Here is a 24,382-nt window from a genome sequence, read left to right on the forward strand (position 1 = left end):
TATTCTATACTATATTACTTATATCATTCTACTAAACACATTGCAGCCAATGGCCATAAGGCTTATTGATCCATCTTTTAGTAGTTTCTATAAAAAAAAATAGCTATAGCTATTATGCCTCAGATGAGCACGCGTTATTTAGGAGTCAATCGGTTTACTAAATTATAAAAAATGTGAAATATGTCGAGGAAAGGGTGCAAATTATGTTCATGAAACTGATGAATACATGTGATTGTAACAGCAGGTTTGGCTGCTGCTGATCTTGGGCCGCTGTGTAAGCTTGTGGTTGAGACATACGATAATAGGGCTCTTTTAGATCAAGTCTGCAGCTTGACGTTTGTAGTATTCCCCCTTGTTCAGCACCGGGCCCCTACATTTTAGCTACAAACCACTAATTGCAACGGGTCATATAGGATTGTTTGACTAACCATCTCAATATTGCAAATTCTATTCATGAAAAAAAAAACTCTGTTGTGGTCAAATCAGTTCTTATTTTGATTATCTGATTATTTAGGGGTTAAATAATCATTTTCATATCAACTGCAGTATGTAAGGGAAGCTAAATTAATTACATATATGATTACTGAATAACTCTGTAGAGATACAATTTAGTGTAATTCAAGTAGAGTGGTCAATTACCATTTCGTATTCCTTCAATATGGTCCTCACCATCCACCAAATCAGCAGCAGCTCTAGCCTCATGAGCAGCTTGTCCATCAGCAAACTCGGCCACCTGTAGTGCCAGTGAACAGCAAACACCATGAGCTAATCTAACTACAGTGGTAGCACTGAATATTAGTCAATATTGAATACCTAAAAGACAGCAAATACCATGAAAAAGAGATAATGAGCTGGTAAGTTTCTGCACTTGCAAAAACAAAGTACCTACGTAAGATGAGCAAGTGAAATGACACAAACAAACAACCATAAATTTAAGAAAGAACATGTTAGCCTAAAAAAAAATAAGATCATAAGATACAATACCAACTGATTGACTTCAAATGATCAAAATCAGTGCTCGATATGAACCCTAAATAAAAAGTATAGAAAGAAAATGAATCAAAATATTTGATCGATCAGATTTCGTTCGCCTGATACACTGATTTTACAGCAGAACCATCAACTAAAACAATAAGAATAAACCTCTAATAAACGACCATCAAGGTAAGTAACCATCAGAGAAGCAAAGGCAAGTGCCAAAATCAAGCTCGACGACCATCGGGCAGCAAAATCAAGCACAACAACCGTTTAGGAGCAGGAAATTTTCAAAAGGTTGCCATTTTTCTTTTTGTTGCCATCATTAACTGCATCAAAAGTATCATTCATCCAAAATGTGTCATTTAGTTCTGTACATGGCTGCAAAAGGTAGGTTGTTGAAGCTATTCTCTTTTATTCTTTATTTTGATGGGATTATCAGCTGCAACAGAAGTTTTAGATGTTAGTTTGCTTTAAATTCAACTGGTTTGTTTTTTACTAATATGATGTGTGTACCAGCTTAGAATAGTGCTCGTTAAACTGAATCGTGGATACTGTGTTTTCCAGAATCTGAGATTGTACACATCTCGTCATTTAACCCACCAGATGACTTCCCATTCTTCTTGTCAACCACACTCTTTATCATTGAACTGTCAAACACAATTGTATTTAGTTATTAGAATGTGCCATTTTACAAAGCCAATGATGATTTGATTATAATAAATAATAAAAAGGATAGAAAAAGTTAGTGCAATGTGCCTTGTGAGACTGAACTAACATCACGAGTACCATCAAAAGTGCATAGTTTCATTTGAGAACAGATTTTATTAGCTTGTGTCTATACAATCATAACAGAAGATTTTTGTTAGACTGTCAGAAGTATTCGAGTATAAGACTAATAAAAGTTCATTCTAATCATCTACATACACACATCAAATAACTATCATCATAAATCAAGAAAATCGATTAACCAATGTGTTGCATTGTTGGCTCATTACCCCCGCAGTACTAATAGCATGATTGATTTGAGTGATAATAGTCTATTCAGATATAACATTAAACATTGTTTATAAAAGTTAATTACAAGCAGCACATGTAGCATAAATAAAATACTGAAAAAAAGCATTACAATAATAAAGAGGTTCCAGAGTCAGCAATTGCAGCACAACCATCAACATAAAAACCTGAAACATAAAAGAAGCGAGAAAGTTCATAATTTAACAATCTTTTCCAATCATATATACACATTTTAGCCAATTCAAGAAAAGAATAAAAATATAAAATTACCAGTAGTTTTATCCCAAATAAGAACATCACCCATGTCAAACTAAGAATAAGAAGAAAAAAATCTCTCAAAAATGTTGGAGGTTTTACTAAAATTCTTTCGTGTAGGGTAAAATAATCGATAGCCGGATAAATCACTGAATCGTGGTATCACTTTCCGAAAGTAATTATTCGACCCTTATAGCCTGGGTTACACGAATATCACTTTGGGATAAGACAGAGATTAAATTCTTGTTTTGGCAGAAACAAGAATTCCTTTTGCAGAAGAATATTTTGGTGTTCGTAACTTGTGTGTGTTTCTCATGCATATTGGTTAATATATTTATATACACCCTTAATCATGAAAGAGTCTTTTATTAAAATCAATTGGCCGATTGATTAATAAAAGTATCTTCTATAATATTCAAAAGTGGTTACATGAAGAATATTTCTATAAACAAATATTATCACTTCCATCATTAAAGTAAAAGTTGTTACTTTTACAATAAACAAATATTATATTTTACAACTATCAAAGCATGAGTGATCACTTTATAATAAACAAGTATTATTCCTTCAACCACTAAAGTAAAAGTGGGTGCAAGAATAATTCTTCCGTAATCACTCAAAATTGTGTTAAGTGTTTTCTTACTGCTGTCTCTTAAGAACCAGCACTGCAAAAGGACCAGCAGCGCAAAAATCAGCAAACAGGACCAGCAGCGCAAAAGTCAGCATACAGGACCAGCAGCGCAGAGGAACCAGCAAACAGGACCAGCTGTGCAGAACAACCAGCACAGGGACCAGCTGCGCAGAACAACCAGCACAGGGACCAGCTGTGCAGAACAACCAGCACAGGGACCAGCTGTGCAGAACAACCAGCACAGGGACCAGCTGCGCAGAACAACCAGCACAGGGACCAGCTACGCAGAACAACCAGCACAGGGACCAGCTGCGCAGAACAACCAGCAGAAGGACCAGCAATGCAGAACAACCAGTACAAGGACCAGCAATGCAGAACAACCAGCACAAAACACTTAGCCAAATTTCAGCTTACTAAGAAAACTTAGTACTGAAAACACTTAGTCAAATTTTAGGTAGACCAAGTCATGATAGTAAATAATGGAAAACCACTTTTGGGTTCGGGTAATCTATCACTTAATGGGTGTACACTCCGTACCTCCAAACCCATTTACAAGTGTAGATTAAAACCCAAAATTACACTAAATTTACAACAATCCTCCCCAATTTAGTGCAATTCGTTTCATGAGAATTAAACAAATTAAAACAAAACTCATGCATAAATGAAAATATCTTGAAGATTGAATTTTCACCTTAGTACATTACACATTTCAAATATTCGAGAATCGGGGTGTTCTAAGAATTGAACCCTTCAACCCATTTGAATAACTGAAAATAACATACACATAAGTTTTCAAATACTCTAAAGCTATCCTGACACTTTACAAGCCATGTGAAATGTCCCGTTCTTATTGATTAAAAACGTTCCATATTAATTGATTTCGTTGCGAGGTTTTGACCTCTATATGAGACGTTTTTCAAAGACTGCATTCATTTTAAAACAAACCATAACCTTTATTTCATCAATAAAGGTTTAAAAAGCTTTACGTAGATTATCAAATAATGATAATCTAAAATATCCTGTTTACACATGACCATTACATAATGGTTTACAATACAAATATGTTACAACAAAATAAGTTTCTTGAATGCAGTTTTTACACAATATCATACAAACATGGACTCCAAATCTCGTCCTTATTTAAGTATGCGACAGCGGAAACTCTTAATAATCACCTGAGAATAAACATGCTTAAAACGTCAACAAAAATGTTGGTGAGTTATAGGTTTAACCTATATATATCAAATCATAATAATAGACCACAAGATTTCATATTTCAATACACATCCCATACATAGAGATAAAAATCATTCATATGGTGAACACCTGGTAACCGACATTAACAAGATGCATATATAAGAATATCCCCATCATTCCGGGACACCCTTCGGATATGATATAAATTTCGAAGTACTAAAGCATCCGGTACTTTGGATGGGGTTTGTTAGGCCCAATAGATCTATCTTTAGGATTCGCGTCAATTAGGGTGTCTGTTCCCTAATTCTCAGATTACCAGACTTAATAAAAAGGGGCATATTCGATTTTGATAATTCAACCATAGAATGTAGTTTCACGTACTTGTGTCTATTTTGTAAATCATTTATAAAACCTGCATGTATTCTCATCCCAAAAATATTAGATTTTAAAAGTGGGACTATAACTCACTTTCACAGATTTTTACTTCGTCGGGAAGTAAGACTTGGCCACTGGTTGATTCACGAACCTATAACAATATATACATATATATCAAAGTATGTTCAAAATATATTTACAACACTTTTAATATATTTTGATGTTTTAAGTTTATTAAGTCAGCTGTCCTCGTTAGTAACCTACAACTAGTTGTCCACAGTTAGATGTACAGAAATAAATCGATAAATATTATCTTGAATCAATCCACGACCCAGTGTATACGTATCTCAGTATTGATCACAACTCAAACTATATATATTTTGGAATCAACCTCAACCCTGTATAGCTAACTCCAACATTCACATATAGAGTGTCTATGGTTGTTCCGAAATATATATAGATGTGTCGACATGATAGGTCGAAACATTGTATACGTGTCTATGGTATCTCAAGATTACATAATATACAATACAAGTTGATTAAGTTATGGTTGGAATAGATTTGTTACCAATTTTCACGTAGCTAAAATGAGAAAAATTATCCAATCTTGTTTTACCCATAACTTCTTCATTTTAAATCCGTTTTGAGTTAATCAAATTGCTATGGTTTCATATTGAACTCTATTTTATGAATCTAAACAGAAAAAGTATAGGTTTATAGTCGGAAAAATAAGTTACAAGTCGTTTTTGTAAAGGTAGTCATTTCAGTCGAAAGAACGACGTCTAGATGACCATTTTAGAAAACATACTTCCACTTTGAGTTTAACCATAATTTTTGGATATAGTTTCATGTTCATAATAAAAATCATTTTCTCAGAATAACAACTTTTAAATCAAAGTTTATCATAGTTTTTAATTAACTAACCCAAAACAGCCCGCGGTGTTACTACGACGGCGTAAATCCGGTTTTACGGTGTTTTTCGTGTTTCCAGGTTTTAAATCATTAAGTTAGCATATCATATAGATATAGAACATGTGTTTAGTTGATTTTAAAAGTCAAGTTAGAAGGATTAACTTTTGTTTGCGAACAAGTTTAGAATTAACTAAACTATGTTCTAGTGATTACAAGTTTAAACCTTCGAATAAGATAGCTTTATATGTATGAATCGAATGATGTAATGAACATCATTACTACCTTAAGTTCCTTGGATAAACCTACTGGAAAAGAGAAAAATGGATCTAGCTTCAACGGATCCTTGGATGGCTCGAAGTTCTTGAAGCAAAATCATGACACGAAAACAAGTTCAAGTAAGATCATCACTTGAAATAAGATTGTTATAGTTATAGAAATTGAACCAAAGTTTGAATATGATTATTACCTTGTATTAGAATGATAACCTACTGTAAGAAACAAAGATTTCTTGAGGTTGGATGATCACCTTACAAGATTGGAAGTGAGCTAGCAAACTTGAAAGTATTCTTGCTTTTATGAAACTAGAACTTTTGGAATTTATGAAGAACACTTAGAACTTGAAGATAGAACTTGAGAGAGATCAATTAGATGAAGAAAATTGAAGAATGAAAGTGTTTGTAGGTGTTTTTGGTCGTTGGTGTATGGATTAGATATAAAGGATATGTAATTTTGTTTTCATGTAAATAAGTCATGAATGATTACTCATATTTTTGTAATTTTATGAGATATTTCATGCTAGTTGCCAAATGATGGTTCCCACATGTGTTAGGTGACTCACATGGGCTGCTAAGAGCTGATCATTGGAGTGTATATACCAATAGTACATACATCTAAAAGCTGTGTATTGTACGAGTACGAATACGGGTGCATACGAGTAGAATTGTTGATGAAACTGAACGAGGATGTAATTGTAAGCATTTTTGTTAAGTAGAAGTACTTTGATAAGTGTCTTGAAGTCTTTCAAAAGTGTATGAATACATATTAAAACACTACATGTATATACATTTTAACTGAGTCGTTAAGTCATCGTTAGTCGTTACATGTAAATGTTGTTTTGAAACCTTTAGGTTAACGATCTTGTTAAATGTTGTTAACCCAATGTTTATAGTATCAAAAGAGATTTTAAATTATTATATTATCATGATATTATGATGTACAAATATCTCTTAATATGATATATATACATTAAATGTCGTTACAACGATAATCGTTACATATATGTCTCGTTTCAAAATCATTAAGTTAGTAGTCTTGTTTTTACATATGTAGTTCATTGTTAATATACTTAATGATATGTTTACTTATCATAATATCATGTTAACTATATATATAACCATATATATGTCATCATATAGTTTTTACAAGTTTTAACGTTCGTGAATCACCGGTCAACTTGGGTGGTCAATTGTCTATATGAAACCTATTTCAATTAATCAAGTCTTAACAAGTTTGATTGCTTAACATGTTGGAAACATTTAATCATGTAAATATCAATCTCAATTAATATATATAAACATGGAAAAGTTCGGGTCACTACAGTACCTACCCGTTAAATAAATTTCGTCCCGAAATTTTAAGCTGTTGAAGGTGTTGACGAATCTTCTGGAAATAGATGCGGGTATTTCTTCTTCATCTGATCTTCACGCTCCCAGGTGAACTCGGGTCCTCTACGAGCATTCCATCGAACCTTAACAATTGGTATCTTGTTTTGCTTAAGTCTTTTAACCTCACGATCCATTATTTCGACGGGTTCTTCGATGAATTGAAGTTTTTCGTTGATTTGGATTTCATCTAACGGATTAGTGAGATCTTCTTTAGCAAAACATTTCTTCAAATTCGAGACGTGGAAAGTGTTATGTACAGCCGCGAGTTGTTGAGGTAACTCAAGTCGGTAAGCTACTGGTCCGACACGATCAATAATCTTGAATGGTCCAATATACCTTGGATTTAATTTCCCTCGTTTACCAAATCGAACAACGCCTTTCCAAGGTGCAACTTTAAGCATGACCATCTCTCCAATTTCAAATTCTATATCTTTTCTTTTAATGTCAGCGTAGCTCTTTTGTCGACTTTGGGCGATTTTCAACCGTTGTTGAATTTGGATGATCTTCTCGGTAGTTTCTTGTATAATCTCCGGACCCGTAATCTGTCTATCCCCCACTTCACTCCAACAAATCGGAGACCTGCACTTTCTACCATAAAGTGCTTCAAACGGCGCCATCTCAATGCTTGAATGGAAGCTGTTGTTGTAGGAAAATTCTGCTAACGGTAGATGTCGATCCCAACTGTTTTCGAAATCAATAACACATGCTCGTAGCATATCTTCAAGCGTTTGTATCGTCCTTTCGCTCTGCCCATCAGTTTGTGGATGATAGGCAGTACTCATGTCTAGACGAGTTCCTAATGCTTGCTGTAATGTCTGCCAGAATCTTGAAATAAATCTGCCATCCCTATCAGAGATAATAGAGATTGGTATTCCATGTCTGGAGACGACTTCCTTCAAATACAGTCGTGCTAACTTCTCCATCTTGTCATCTTCTCTTATTGGTAGGAAGTGTGCGGATTTGGTGAGACGATCAACTATTACCCAAATAGTATCAAAACCACTTGCAGTCCTTGGCAATTTAGTGATGAAATCCATGGTAATGTTTTCCCATTTCCATTCCGGGATTTCGGGTTGTTGAAGTAGACCTGATGGTTTCTGATGCTCAGCTTTGACCTTAGAACACGTCAAACATTCTCCTACGTATTTAGCAACATCGGCTTTCATACCCGGCCACCAAAAATGTTTCTTGAGATCCTTGTACATCTTCCCCGTTCCAGGATGTATTGAGTATCTGGTTTTATGAGCTTCTCTAAGTACCATTTCTCTCATATCTCCAAATTTTGGTACCCAAATCCTTTCAGCCCTATACCGGGTTCCGTCTTCCCGAATATTAAGATGCTTCTCCGATCCTTTGGTTATTTCATCCTTTAAATTTCCCTCTGTTAAAACTCCTTGTTGCGCCTCCTTTATTTGAGTAGTAAGGTTATTATGAATCATTATATTCATAGATTTTACTCGAATGGGTTCTCTGTCCTTCCTGCTCAAGGCATCGGCTACCACATTTGCCTTCCCCGGGTGGTAACGAATCTCAAAGTCGTAATCATTCAACAATTCAATCCACCTACGCTGCCTCATATTCAGTTGTTTCTGATTAAATATGTGTTGAAGACTTTTGTGGTCAGTATATATAATACTTTTGACCCCATATAAGTAGTGCCTCCAAGTCTTTAATGCAAAAACAACCGCGCCTAATTCCAAATCATGCGTCGTATAATTTTGCTCGTGAATCTTCAATTGTCTAGATGCATAAGCAATCACTTTCGTTCGTTGCATTAATACACAACCGAGACCTTGCTTTGATGCGTCACAATAAATCACAAAATCATCATTCCCTTCAGGCAATGACAATATAGGTGCCGTAGTTAGCTTTTTCTTCAATAACTGAAACGCTTTCTCTTGTTCATCCTTCCATTCAAATTTCTTCCCTTTATGCGTTAATGCAGTCAAGGGTTTTGCTATTCTGGAAAAGTCTTGGATGAACCTTCTGTAGTAACCAGCTAGTCCTAAAAACTGGCATATGTGTTTCGGAGTTTTCGGGGTTTCCCACTTTTCAACAGTTTCTATCTTTGCCGGATCCACCTTAATACCTTCTTTGTTCACTATGTGACCGAGGAATTGAACTTCTTCCAACCAAAATGCACACTTTGAAAACTTAGCGTACAATTCTTCCTTCCTCAATACTTCTAACACCTTTCTCAAATGTTCACCGTGTTCTTGGTCATTCTTTGAGTAAATAAGTATGTCATCAATGAAAACAATGACAAACTTGTCAAGGTATGGTCCACACACTCGGTTCATAAGGTCCATGAACACAGCTGGTGCATTAGTTAAACCAAACGGCATGACCATAAACTCGTAATGACCGTAACGTGTTCTGAAAGCAGTCTTTGGAATATCATCTTCTTTCACCCGCATTTGATGATACCCGGAACGTAAGTCAATCTTTGAATAAACAGACGAGCCTTGTAGTTGATCAAATAAGTCGTCGATTCTCGGTAGTGGGTAGCGGTTCTTGATGGTAAGTTTGTTCAACTCTCGGTAGTCGATACACAACCTGAATGTACCATCTTTCTTCTTGACAAACAAAACAGGAGCTCCCCACGGTGATGTGCTTGGTCGAATGAAACCACGCTCTAAAAGTTCTTGTAATTGGCTTTGCAGTTCTTTCATCTCGTTGGGTGCGAGTCTGTAAGGAGCACGAGCTATTGGTGCAGCTCCTGGTACAAGATCTATTTGAAATTCAACGGATCGATGTGGGGGTAATCCCGGTAATTCTTTCGGAAATACATCGGAAAATTCTTTTGCGACGGGAACATCATTGATGCTCTTTTCTTCAGTTTGTACTTTCTCGACGTGTGCTAGAACAGCATAGCAACCTTTTCTTATTAGTTTTTGTGCCTTCAAATTACTAATAAGATGTAGCTTCGTGTTTCCCTTTTCTCCGTACACCATTAAGGGTTTTCCTTTTTCTCGTATAATGCGAATTGCATTTTTGTAACAAACGATCTCTGCTTTCACTTCTTTCAACCAGTCCATACCGATTATCACATCAAAACTCCCTAACTCTACTGGTATCAAATCAATCTTAAATGTTTCACTAACCAGTTTAATTTCTCGATTCCGACATATATTATCTGCTGAAATTAATTTACCATTTGCTAATTCGAGTAAAAATTTACTATCCAAAGGCGTCAATGGACAACTTAATTTAGCACAAAAATCTCTACTCATATAGCTTCTATCCGCACCCGAATCAAATAAAACGTAAGCAGATTTATTGTCAATAAGAAACGTACCCGTAACAAGCTCCGGGTCTTCCTGTGCCTCTGCCGCATTAATATTGAAAACTCTTCCGCGGCCTTGTCCATTCGTGTTCTCCTGGTTCGGGCAATTTCTAATAATGTGGCCCGGTTTTCCACATTTATAACAAACTACATTGGCATAACTTGCTCCGACGCTACTTGCTCCGCCATTACTCGTTCCGACACCATTTGTTCCTTTCGTTCTATTAACCCCTGGTCCGTAGACCTCACACTTCGCCGCGCTATGACCATTTCTTTTACACTTGTTGCAAAATTTGGTGCAGAACCCCGAGTGATTCTTTTCACACCTTTGGCATAGCTGCTTCTGATTGTTGTTGTTGTTGCGGTTATTATTGTTGTTGGGATGATTGTTGTAGTTGCTGTTGCTGTTGTTGTTGTTGTTGTTGTTGGGCCGTTTGTTGTAGTTGCGATTGATGTTGCGATTGTTGGGATAATTGTTGGGATAATTGTTGCGATTATTGTTGTAATTGCTGTTGTTGTTGTATTGGTGATTCTTATCACCGTTTTCCTCCCACTTTCTTTTGACTTGCTTCACATTGGCCTCTTCAGCAGTCTGTTCTTTAATTCTTTCTTCAATTTGGTTCACGAGTTTGTGAGCCATTCTACATGCCTGTTGTATGGAGGCGGGCTCGTGTGAACTTATATCTTCTTGGATTCTTTCCGGTAATCCTTTCACAAACGCGTCGATCTTCTCTTCCTCATCTTCGAATGCTCCCGGACACAATAGGCACAATTCTGTGAATCGTCTTTCGTACGTGGTAATATCAAATCCTTGGGTTCGTAACCCTCTAAGTTCTGTCTTGAGCTTATTGACCTCGGTTCTGGGACGGTACTTCTCGTTCATCAAGTGCTTGAATGCTGACCACGGTAGTGCGTACGCATCGTCTTGTCCCACTTGCTCTAGATAGGTATTCCACCATGTTAACGCAGAACCTGTGAAGGTATGCGTAGCGTACTTCACTTTTTCTCTTCAGTACACTTACTTATGGCAAACACCGATTCAACCTTCTCGGTCCACCGTTTCAATCCGATCGGTCCTTCGGTTCCATCAAATTCCAAAGGTTTGCAGGCAGTGAATTCTTTGTAGGTGCATCCTACACGATTTCCTGTACTGCTAGATCCAAGGTTATTGTTGGTATGTAGCGCAGCCTGTACTGCGGCTATGTTTGAAGCTAGAAAAGTACGGAATTCCTCTTCATTCATATTCACGGTGTGTCGAGTAGTCGGTGCCATTTCCTTCAAAATAGTTAAATGGAACAAGTTAATCATACAGAATATTAAGAGTAGTTAATAGTATTTCGTAGCATAATATGAACTCATTTATAAAAGCTTTTTCTTCATATTAGCGTTTTATAAGTTTAAATTCGGGTAGTACCTACCCGTTAAGTTCATACTTAGTAGCTAATATACAATTCAACTACTACAATTCTATATGAAAAACTGATTATAATAATATTTCGCGTTCAAACTTTTATACAATATTTTACAAACTTACAATACCGCTTATTTTACATAAAGCATGAAATATAGTACACAATAACTTTGATACAAGATAGTTGTGAAGATAATTCTAGCTAGTACACAAGTCGTTCAGCAAAGGCAATAAAGACACGTAATTCATACGTCCAGAAACAAGTCATGCATTCTGGTTTTACTAGGACTACTTCCCATCCTTGGTCTTGTGCAACATAACCGTTATGGCCGTTGATAAGACAGCATGTTGTAACGTCGTCAAAGGGACGAGGGTTACGTAATGTCCAACAGTCCCGTAATAATCTAAAAACCTCATTTCTTACCCCAATTACCAACTCCGTCACTTGTGGGAACGTTTTGTTTAATAGTTGTAGCCCGATGTTCTTGTTCTCAATTTGGTGAGAAGCGAACATTACTAATCCGTAAGCATAACATGCTTCTTTATGTTGCATGTTAGCCGCTTTTTCTAAATCATGAAGTCCAATATTCGGATATATTGAGTCAAAATAATTTCTTAACCCATTGCGTAAAATAGCATTTGGGTTCCCCGCAATATATGCGTCAAAGTAAACACATCGTAACTTATGGGTTTCCCAATGTGATATCCCCCATCTTTCAAACGAAAGTCTCTTATAAACCAAGACATTCTTGGAACGTTCTTCGAATGTCTTACAAACTGATCTCGCCTTAAATAGTTGTGCCGAGGAATTCTGGCCGACTCTAGACAAGATTTCATCAATCATGTCTCCGGGTAGGTCTCTTAAAATATTGGGTTTTCTATCCATTTTGTGTTTTTAAACTGTAAAATAGACAAGAGTTAGATTCATAAAAAAATACTTATTAATACAAGCAATTTTTACATATATCATAAAGCATACGAACACTATATTACATATATTACACCACACGAATACAACTATCTTATTCCGACTCGCTCGTTTCTTCTTCTTCGGTTTTGGTTCGTTTTGCCAAGTTTCTAGGGATATATGATGTTCCCCTAATACGAGCCGTCGTTGTCCACATTGGTTTAGAAAAACCTGGTGGTTTAGAGGTTCCCGGGTCATTGTTACAACTTAAGGACTTCGGGCGTTGACGATACATATAAAGTTCATCGGGGTTGGAATTAGATTTCTCTATTTTTATGCCCTTTCCCTTATTATTTTCTTTTGCCTTTTTAAATTCAGTTGGGGTAATTTCTATAACATCATCGGAATTCTCGTCGGAATCCGATTCATCGGAGAATTGGTAATCCTCCCAATATTTTGCTTCCTTGGCGGAAACACCATTGACCATAATTAACCTTGGTCGGTTGGTTGAGGATTTTCTTTTACTTAACCGTTTTATTATTTCCCCCACCGGTTCTATTTCTTCATCCGGTTCCGATTCTTCTTCCGGTTCCGATTCTTCTTCCGGTTCCGACTCTTCTTCCGGTTCATCTTCGGGAACTTGTGAATCAGTCCACGAATCATTCCAATTTACATTTGACTCTTCATTATTATTAGGTGAGTCAATGGGACTTGTTCTAGAGGTAGACATCTATCACATAATATCAAACGCGTTAAGAGATTAATATATCACATAATATTCACATGTTAAAAATATATAGTTTCCAACAAAATTTGTTAAGCAATCATTTTTCAAGTAAACACGGTCGAAGTCCAGACTCACTAATGCATCCTAACAAACTCGATAAGACACACTAATGCAAAATTCTGGTTCTCTAAGACCAACGCTCGGATACCAACTGAAATGTCCCGTTCTTATTGATTAAAAACGTTCCATATTAATTGATTTCGTTGTGAGGTTTTGACCTCTATATGAGACGTTTTTCAAAGACTGCATTCATTTTAAAACAAACCATAACCTTTATTTCATCAATAAAGGTTTAAAAAGCTTTACGTAGATTATCAAATAATGATAATCTAAAATATCCTGTTTACACATGACCATTACATAATGGTTTACAATACAAATATGTTACAACAAAATAAGTTTCTTGAATGCAGTTTTTACACAATATCATACAAACATGGACTCCAAATCTCGTCCTTATTTAAGTATGCGACAGCGGAAGCTCTTAATAATCACCTGAGAATAAACATGCTTAAAACGTCAACAAAAATGTTGGTGAGTTATAGGTTTAACCTATATATATCAAATCATAATAATAGACCACAAGATTTCATATTTCAATACACATCCCATACATAGAGATAAAAATCATTCATATGGTGAACACCTGGTAACCGACATTAACAAGATGCATATATAAGAATATCCCCATCATTCCGGGACACCCTTCGGATATGATATAAATTTCGAAGTACTAAAGCATCCGGTACTTTGGATGGGGTTTGTTAGGCCCAATAGATCTATCTTTAGGATTCGCGTCAATTAGGGTGTCTGTTCCCTAATTCTCAGATTACCAGACTTAATAAAAAGGGGCATATTCGATTTTGATAATTCAACCATAGAATGTAGTTTCACGTACTTGTGTCTATTTTGTAAATCATTTATAAAACCTGCATGTATTCTCATCCCAAAAATATTAGATTTTAAAAGTGGGACTATAACTCACTTTCACAGATTTTTACTTCGTCGGGAAGTAAGACTTGGCCACTGGTTGATTCACGAACCTATAACAATATATACATATATATCAAAGTATGTTCAAAATATATTTACAACACTTTTAATATATTTTGATGTTTTAAGTTTATTAAGTCAGCTGTCCTCGTTAGTAACCTACAACTAGTTGTCCACAGTTAGATGTACAGAAATAAATCGATAAATATTATCTTGAATCAATCCACGACCCAGTGTATACGTATCTCAGTATTGATCACAACTCAAACTATATATATTTTGGAATCAACCTCAACCCTGTATAGCTAACTCCAACATTCACATATAGAGTGTCTATGGTTGTTCCGAAATATATATAGATGTGTCGACATGATAGGTCGAAACATTGTATACGTGTCTATGGTATCTCAAGATTACATAATATACAATACAAGTTGATTAAGTTATGGTTGGAATAGATTTGTTACCAATTTTCACGTAGCTAAAATGAGAAAAATTATCCAATCTTGTTTTACCCATAACTTCTTCATTTTAAATCCGTTTTGAGTGAATCAAATTGCTATGTTTTCATATTGAACTCTATTTTATGAATCTAAACAGAAAAAGTATAGGTTTATAGTCGGAAAAATAAGTTACAAGTCGTTTTTGTAAAGGTAGTCATTTCAGTCGAAAGAACGACGTCTAGATGACCATTTTAGAAAACATACTTCCACTTTGAGTTTAACCATAATTTTTTGACATAGTTTCATGTTCATAATAAAAATCATTTTCTCAGAATAACAACTTTTAAATCAAAGTTTATCATAGTTTTTAATTAACTAACCCAAAACAGCCCGCGGTGTTACTACGACGGCGTAAATCCGGTTTTACGGTGTTTTTCGTGTTTCCAGGTTTTAAATCATTAAGTTAGCATATCATATAGATATAGAACATGTGTTTAGTTGATTTTAAAAGTCAAGTTAGAAGGATTAACTTTTGTTTGCGAACAAGTTTAGAATTAACTAAACTATGTTCTAGTGATTACAAGTTTAAACCTTCGAATAAGATAGCTTTATATGTATGAATCGAATGATGTTATGAACATCATTACTACCTTAAGTTCCTTGGATAAACCTACTGGAAAAGAGAAAAATGGATCTAGCTTCAACGGATCCTTGGATGGCTCTAAGTTCTTGAAGCAAAATCATGACACGAAAACAAGTTCAAGTAAGATCATCACTTGAAATAAGATTGTTATAGTTATAGAAATTGAACCAAAGTTTGAATATGATTATTACCTTGTATTAGAATGATAACCTACTGTAAGAAACAAAGATTTCTTGAGGTTGGATGATCACCTTACAAGATTGGAAGTGAGCTAGCAAACTTGAAAGTATTCTTGATTTTATGAAACTAGAACTTTTGGAATTTATGAAGAACACTTAGAACTTGAAGATAGAACTTGAGAGAGATCAATTAGATGAAGAAAATTGAAGAATGAAAGTGTTTGTAGGTGTTTTTGGTCGTTGGTGTATGGATTAGATATAAAGGATATGTAATTTTGTTTTCATGTAAATAAGTCATGAATGATTACTCATATTTTTGTAATTTTATGAGATATTTCATGCTAGTTGCCAAATGATGGTTCCCACATGTGTTAGGTGACTCACATGGGCTGCTAAGAGCTGATCATTGGAGTGTATATACCAATAGTACATACATCTAAAAGCTGTGTATTGTACGAGTACGAATACGGGTGCATACGAGTAGAATTGTTGATGAAACTGAACGAGGATGTAATTGTAAGCATTTTTGTTAAGTAGAAGTACTTTGATAAGTGTCTTGAAGTCTTTCAAAAGTGTATGAATACATATTAAAACACTACATGTATATACATTTTAACTGAGTCGTTAAGTCATCGTTAGTCGTTACATGTAAATGTTGTTTTGAAACCTTTAGGTTAACGATCTTGTTAAATGTTGTTAACCCAATGTTTATAGTATCAAAAGAGATTTTAAATTATTATATTATCATGATATTATGATGTACAAATATCTCTTAATATGATATATATACATTAAATGTCGTTACAACGATAATCGTTACATATATGTCTCGTTTCAAAATCATTAAGTTAGTAGTCTTGTTTTTACATATGTAGTTCATTGTTAATATACTTAATGATATGTTTACTTATCATAATATCATGTTAACTATATATATAACCATATATATGTCATCATATAGTTTTTACAAGTTTTAACGTTCGTGAATCACCGGTCAACTTGGGTGGTCAATTGTCTATATGAAACCTATTTCAATTAATCAAGTCTTAACAAGTTTGATTGCTTAACATGTTGGAAACATTTAATCATGTAAATATCAATCTCAATTAATATATATAAACATGGAAAAGTTCGGGTCACTACACCATGTGTCCATATCCATTCATGAATGTATCTAAAGCAAAAGTCCAAGCTTTGTTGAAGCGGCAAAACTTCACATTCACATAGGTAGTTCATTTCAGTCATGCACATGCTATTGCACTTTTTCAAATAAACCATTAAGAAGCTAAACTTCATCCTCACCTTCAACAGGTCCGAGTACATACCTTACCTTGGGATGATACAAAATTTTGTACTTCAAATTTCTAAGTATAAGCCTTCCACATTGAATTCAACTTCTAATTTTCATCAGAAGGGAATTGGGTATCTTATAATTAGAAATATATGTGGACTTTAAACCCATCCCCACAGCAGACTTGTTCACCAAGTCTCTTGCCAATCCCTTCGTCAAGTGATCAGCTAAAATCTGTTGTGACCTTACGAACACTATAGAAATCACCCCATTCATGATGAGTTCACGAATCATGCTATGTCTGACAACTAAGTGTCTAGACTTTCCATTGTACATCTGGCTATAAGCCTTTGCCAATGTCGCAGCACTATCACAATGGATAGACATGGGTGCTATAGGTTTAGGCCATAATGGTATCTCATGGATCAAGTTTCTAAGCCATTCTGCTTCTTTACCAGCAGCAGCTAAAGCAACAAACTCAGATTCCATCGTTGAGTTGGTAATACATGTCTGCTTCTTAGAAGCCCATGAAATAGCACCTCCCCCAAGCAAGAACACCCAACCACTCGTTGAAGAATGATCTTCAATATTGGTTATCCAACTCGCATCAGAATATCCTTCTATTACCGAAGGAAACCCATTATAAGATAAACTATAGTCCATAGTTTTCTTCAAGTACTTCAGTACCCGCCTAATTGCTTGCCAGTGATGAGTACTAGGATTACTAGTATATCTACTCAGTTTTCCCACAGCAAAAGCAATATCCGGCCTTGTACAAGTCATGGCGTACATCAAACAGCCAATCACCTGAGAATACTCAAGTTGTGATACAGCTTCACCTTGATTAGGCATAAGCTTCTCACTTGGATCAACAGGGGTACTCACAGGATTACATTCAAAGCAATTGAACTTTTTCAACACCTTCTCAATATAATGAGATTGACAAATCGAAATTCCTTTGCTTTCACGTTTGATCCTAATGCCAAGGATAACGTCAGCCTCCCCCATATCTTTCATGGAGAATTTTGATGACAAAAATTCTTTTGTTAAATCAACCTGACTTTGGTCAGTCCCAAAGATTAACATGTCATCAACATATAGACAAATTATAACTCCTTTACCAGAATCATCAAATTTACTATATACACATTTATCTGCTTGGTTTAATTTAAAACCACTAGATAAAATCATTTCATCAAACTTTTGATGCCATTGCTTAGGTGCTTGTTTCAAACCATATAAGGATTTCACAAGTTTGCACACCTTGCCTTCATTTCCTGGCATGACAAAGCCCTGAGGTTGGTTCATATAAACCTCCTCATCCAATTCACCATTCAAGAATGCTGTCTTCACATCCATCTGGTGAATAACTAGATTGTGAATCGTAGCCAAAGCAATCAGCAGTCTAATGGTAGTGATACGTGCCACGGGAGCATAAGTATCAAAATAGTCAATTCCAGACTTTTGTCTAAAGCCTTGAATGACTAACCTTGCCTTGAACTTTTCAATAGTTCCATCCACCTTCATCTTCTTTTTGAAAATCCATTTGCAACCCAAAGGTTTGCAACCAGGAGGTAGATCAGCTAACACCCAAGTGTTATTGCCCATGATAGAATCTATCTCATCATTAATTGCCTCTTTCCAGAATGCAACATCCTGAGACCTCATTGCTTCATCATATGTTTTAGGATCATCATCAACATTGAAATAATACGAATATTGGGTAGAAACATCATCCCTAGAACCTTCAACTAAGTATAGTTGAAAATCTGGTCCAAATGATTTAGGTTTCCTTTTTCTTTTGCTTTTCCGAAGCTCAAGTGACTGATCAACGGCCTTTTCAGAGACTTCATCATTACAATCCTTATTGATTCCATTGTTACTTGGAATCATATCCTTTGGTCTAGGTATAGATGAAAATCGATTTTCATCAAAGATTGCATCCCTTGAATCAATCACGGAATTGATTGAGACAAACTCATTAGGCTCTATTACATAGAACCTATATGCCTTGGAATGTTCAACATATCCAACAAATATGCAATCTATACCTCTTTCACCTAAACTTTTCTTCTTGGGATCAGGTAGTCTTACAACCGCCCTACAGCCCCATACCCGAAGATAATTCAAGTTAGGTTTCCTTTTATTCCAAAGTTCATAAGGTGTAATCTTGTTTCTTTTATTAGGAACTCTATTAAGCAAATAACAAGCTGTTAACATAGCTTCCCCCCAAAATCCTTCACTTAAACCCGAATAGGATAACATGGAATTAACCATTTCCTTAAGGACCCTATTCTTCCTTTCAGATATACCATTTTGTTGTGGAGTATAAGGAGCTGTGGTCTCATGGATAATACCAACGGATTGGAAATACGATTGGTCAATGTATTCACCTCCCCTATCTGTTCTAAGTCTTTTAATCAAAGCCTTTTGTTGTAATTCTACTTCAGTTTTAAATATTTTAAATTTATCTAATGCTTCATCCTTAGTATGTAACAAATAAACATAGCAAAATCTAGAAGCATCATCAATAAAAGTCACAAAATATTTCTTGTTCCCTAAAGTAGGAGTAGCATGCAAATCACATAAATCGCTATGTATTAATTCCAAAATTTCAGTATCACGATGTACATTTTGAAATGGTTTCTTAGTGATCTTTGTTAACATACACGTTTTACACTTTTCATTGTTCATGTCAAAAGCCGGTATTAATCCATCTTTATACATATCTTGCATTCTTTTAAAGTGTATATGTCCTAGTCTAGCATGCCAAAGTGTAGAATTATTTATGCTAGAAGTAGATATAAAAGCAAAATTAACATTCAAGTGATTAATGTTAAGTCTAAACATTCTATTGCATAAATAACCAAAACCAACAAACATACCATGTTTTGACAAAACAAACTTATCAGATTCAATCACTTGTTTATAACCACAACAATTTAACACACTACTGGAAATCAAATTTTTTCTTATTTGTGGTACATGCAAAACATCAAACAAACAAATAGTTTTTCCAGAACTAAAACATAAATCCACACTTCCACGTCCATGAACAGAGGCTGTTGACTCATTTCCCATATGAAGAATTGATCCATCAGTCACGGACTCGTAAGTCTTGAACCAAAATCTATCCTTGCATACATGGGTGGTGGCTCCCGAGTCAACCCACCACGCGACATCATCATCCTGCACAAAATAAGCCTCAGATATATATGAAACATAATAATTCTCATTTGAATTATTAAATATATTCTGACCTTTCGAGTTGTGGTTGTTTAAACCATTTCCCGAACCGCTTGTGCTAGATCCTTTGGCATTATTATTACCAAAAATAACCTTGCAATCCTTTTTCATGTGTCCAGTTTTACCACACTTCCAACAAGTCAATTTAGACTTCTTATTCGGATTAGCCTTGTTATAACCTTGATGTTTACGTTTGCCCTTTTTGTCATTATTACTAGTGAACTTTTTATGTTCCACCATATTGACAACAGACGTACCAGCAACTTCGTTGCTCTTTGGCTTGTCATTATCCTGCAACCTGAGGGATTCCTCAATACGCAGATGACTACCCAACTCAACAAGAGTTAACTCCTCCTTCTTATGTTTCAAAGAATGTTTAAATTCTTTCCAAGATGGAGGTAGTTTATCAATTATGCTTGAGACTTGAATAGACTCATCCATGTTCATCTTATGTTGTGTGAATTGACCAAGTATACGAATGAGCTCATTGTATTGTTCCAAGACCGGTCTAGAATCGACCATCTTGTAATTATTAAAATTACTCACAAGGAACTTTTTACTAGAAGCATCCTCAGACATATACTTGGTTTCTAAACAGTCCCATAGTTCTTTAGAAGATTCAACATTTAGGTAAATATCAAAAAGGGAATCAGCCATACCATTGAGGATTAAACCTCTAGCGATGTAGTCATCGTTCTCCCACTTGCACCTTTTCCGAATTTGTTCAATAGTGGCATCATCACCATGATCTTCAGGAATTAGTGTGCTGAGTACGTACACCACACTCATGCTGCTCAGAAAGAAGTGCATCTTCTTTTGCCATCTCCTAAAATCAATTCCCTCAAACTTTTCAAGTTTGGAGAAATTCGCCGTCATGTGTTTCATCGTAGCCGCCATCGATTATAACGAATAATTACTTTCGATTGTTGGAGGTTTTACTAAAATTCTTTCGTGTAGGGTAAAATAATCGATAGCCGGATAAATCACTGAATCGTGGTATCACTTTCCGAAAGTAATTATTCGACCCTTATAGCCTGGGTTACACGAATATCACTTTGAGATAAGACAGAGATTAAATTCTTGTTTTGGCAGAAACAAGAATTCCTTTTGCAGAAGAATATTTTGGTGTTCGTAACTTATGTGTGTTTCTCATGCATATTGGTTAATATATTTATATACACCCTTAATCATGAAAGAGTCTTTTATTAAAATCAATTGGCCGATTGATTAATAAAAGTATCTTCTATAATATTCAAAAGTGGTTACATGAAGAATATTTCTATAAACAAATATTATCACTTCCATCATTAAAGTAAAAGTTGTTACTTTTACAATAAACAAATATTATATTTTACAACTATCAAAGCATGAGTGATCACTTTATAATAAACAAGTATTATTCCTTCAACCACTAAAGTAAAAGTGGGTGCAAGAATAATTCTTCCGTAATCACTCAAAATTGTGTTAAGTGTTTTCTTACTGCTGTCTCTTAAGAACCAGCACTGCAAAAGGACCAGCAGCGCAAAAATCAGCAAACAGGACCAGCAGCGCAAAAGTCAGCATACAGGACCAGCAGCGCAGAGGAACCAGCAAACAAGACCAGCCGTGCAGAACAACCAGCACAGGGACCAGCTGCGCAGAACAACCAGCACAGGGACCAGCTACGCAGAACAACCAGCACAGGGACCAGCTGCGCAGAACAACCAACAGAAGGACCAGCAATGCAGAACAACCAGTACAAGGACCAGCAATGCAGAACAACCAGCACAAAACACTTAGCCAAATTTCAGCTTACTAAGAAAACTTAGTACTGAAAACACTTAGTCAAATTTTAGGTAGACCAAGTCATAATAGTAAATAATGGAAAACCACTTTTGGGTTCGGGTAATCTATCACTTAATGGGTGTACACTCCGTACCTCCAAACCCATTTACAAGTGTAGATTAAAACCCAAAATTACACTAAATTTACAACAAAAAATTAGCCACGCAGATAAACATTTTAGATACAAATATAAAGAAGGTTGTAATTACTCACCTGCCAATAGCCCTTTTGAGTCATAGGTACATATGTATGCTTTTCCTTAAAATGATTGGGATCAGCATCACCAAATACACGTTCACCACCTTCTTTCTCATCAAAATTGCGATAAAACCAAAAGGAAAAAACAGGTTCTTTAACTAGACCTTGATTATCCAAAAAGAGTTATGACAAATTAAAAGAATTCACATCACACTACTATGTGATCTTCATCACAGCTTCTAACTTTGTATATAATCAACTCTTGAATACGCATCAATAACGAACAAATCAGCAACGAACCTCCAATCAAGACAAAAAAAAAAAAAAAAAAAAAAAAATTGCAAACAACTAAAGCCAAATTTAGTGGCAAACACTGACCTTACCACTTACGGTAGTGGCAAGCGGGATCTGTAGAGCTACCAAAAATGGCACCAATAGATGTAACGGTTTAAGACCAATAGGCCGAAACCCTAAATCTTCATTTAGTAAGAACAAATCGGCAAACTCAAAAGATTCAAACAACCATATACCAAAGGAAGAAATAAGAATCGACTGAAAAAGACAGCATACAACGGTTTGATATCGATAAATTAAAACCCACCCTAATTAACCCTAATTTAGAAGGTCGATAAAATAGAGCATGAGATATGAAAAAAATATTGGGGAAAGATATGCAATGCGTAGTTTTGTTGAGAGAGAGATGAGCATGATGACAAATACTGTAGGAAGTTTTTAGAGAAATTTGAGGTATTTGAAAAAATTTGGGAACAAGGGAGGGAACATGGAAAAATAATGCCCGCCTTATTTTTCATTCTATTTTGAAAAACAGAGTGTTTGTTTAAATCTTTTATGACAAAACAATATATATATATATATATATATATATATATATATATATATATATATATATGATCAAATAGTAAATAATATAACTATTACGGAGTAGTAATCATAACTATTATTGAATCTAATTTGTAAATAACATAAACTTATTACTTACTACTTATTATTAATAATATATAAACATTCTAAATAATAAAAATTAATAGAAATTTTAAATAATAGAAACTATTACAAATTTAATTTTTAAAAGATATGTTTGATATCTATTATGAATTTATTAAATTATCTATGATATACACATTTTAAATTAAAATTATTTGTACTTAACTATTAGTCTTATCAACGTGTTAAAGACTCCTAAAATTTTACCTTGTTAGGACCTCAAAAACATATGACCAAATACGTTACGTTATTAAAAAACACTCACAAATAAATGTCCTTTTTGGTTTGTTTCCTATGACATTCATATCAAGTGTCCTTTGAAGACATATGATAATAGTAACCCAAAATTTATATGTCATTTTAATTAGCTTTTTATGACACCACTTTGTAAACGTATCTCGTAGTGCAACCCACTTTTCAAATGTCCTATAAAAACATAGTATAATAGGACCCCTATAAATCATGTGTCATATCAAATAGGACTTTAGGACACAACTGTGTAAGCGTATCTCATAATGGGGCATAATTTCTAAGTGTTCTATTAAAACCTAGGATAATATGACCAAAAAAACTCATGTGTCACATTAAATAGTTTTTTAGGACACCACTGTAAAACCGTATAGTTCTTTAGGACACCATTCAAAAAGCGTAAAGCTTTTTAGGACATCATTTTATAAGTGTATAGGTTTTTAGGACATCTTATAGCTTATTAGGACACTTCATTATAAGTGTATCTCATAATGGGACCTCAAATATTTAACCGTCCCAATAAATGGCTCGTTAGGACCCTAATTTACGAGGGTGCTAGGGAAAGGGTCCTATAAACTCACTTTTCTTGTAGTGTAAATTGAAATTATGAAATATAATATAAACATTACAATTAAATATGTAAAATAAGATATAAAATCATTAAGATGTAATTAAAATGAATTTATATTAAATTTATAATTTCTATAGATAATTACTACTATATGTGCATTAATATAGATAAAATTTATAAACAAGAAATATTCAATAAAAGTTAATATATAATATAAGTAATGATACATACATATAATACAAGTACAAATATAGTTGTTATAGTAATATTGTTAATATTTTCAATTAATATCAATATTAATGTTAATAATATTATTTAAATAT

The sequence above is a fragment of the Rutidosis leptorrhynchoides genome, chromosome 1 (genome assembly GCF_046630445.1).
Source record: "Rutidosis leptorrhynchoides isolate AG116_Rl617_1_P2 chromosome 1, CSIRO_AGI_Rlap_v1, whole genome shotgun sequence".
Taxonomy (NCBI): Eukaryota; Viridiplantae; Streptophyta; class Magnoliopsida; order Asterales; family Asteraceae; genus Rutidosis; species Rutidosis leptorrhynchoides.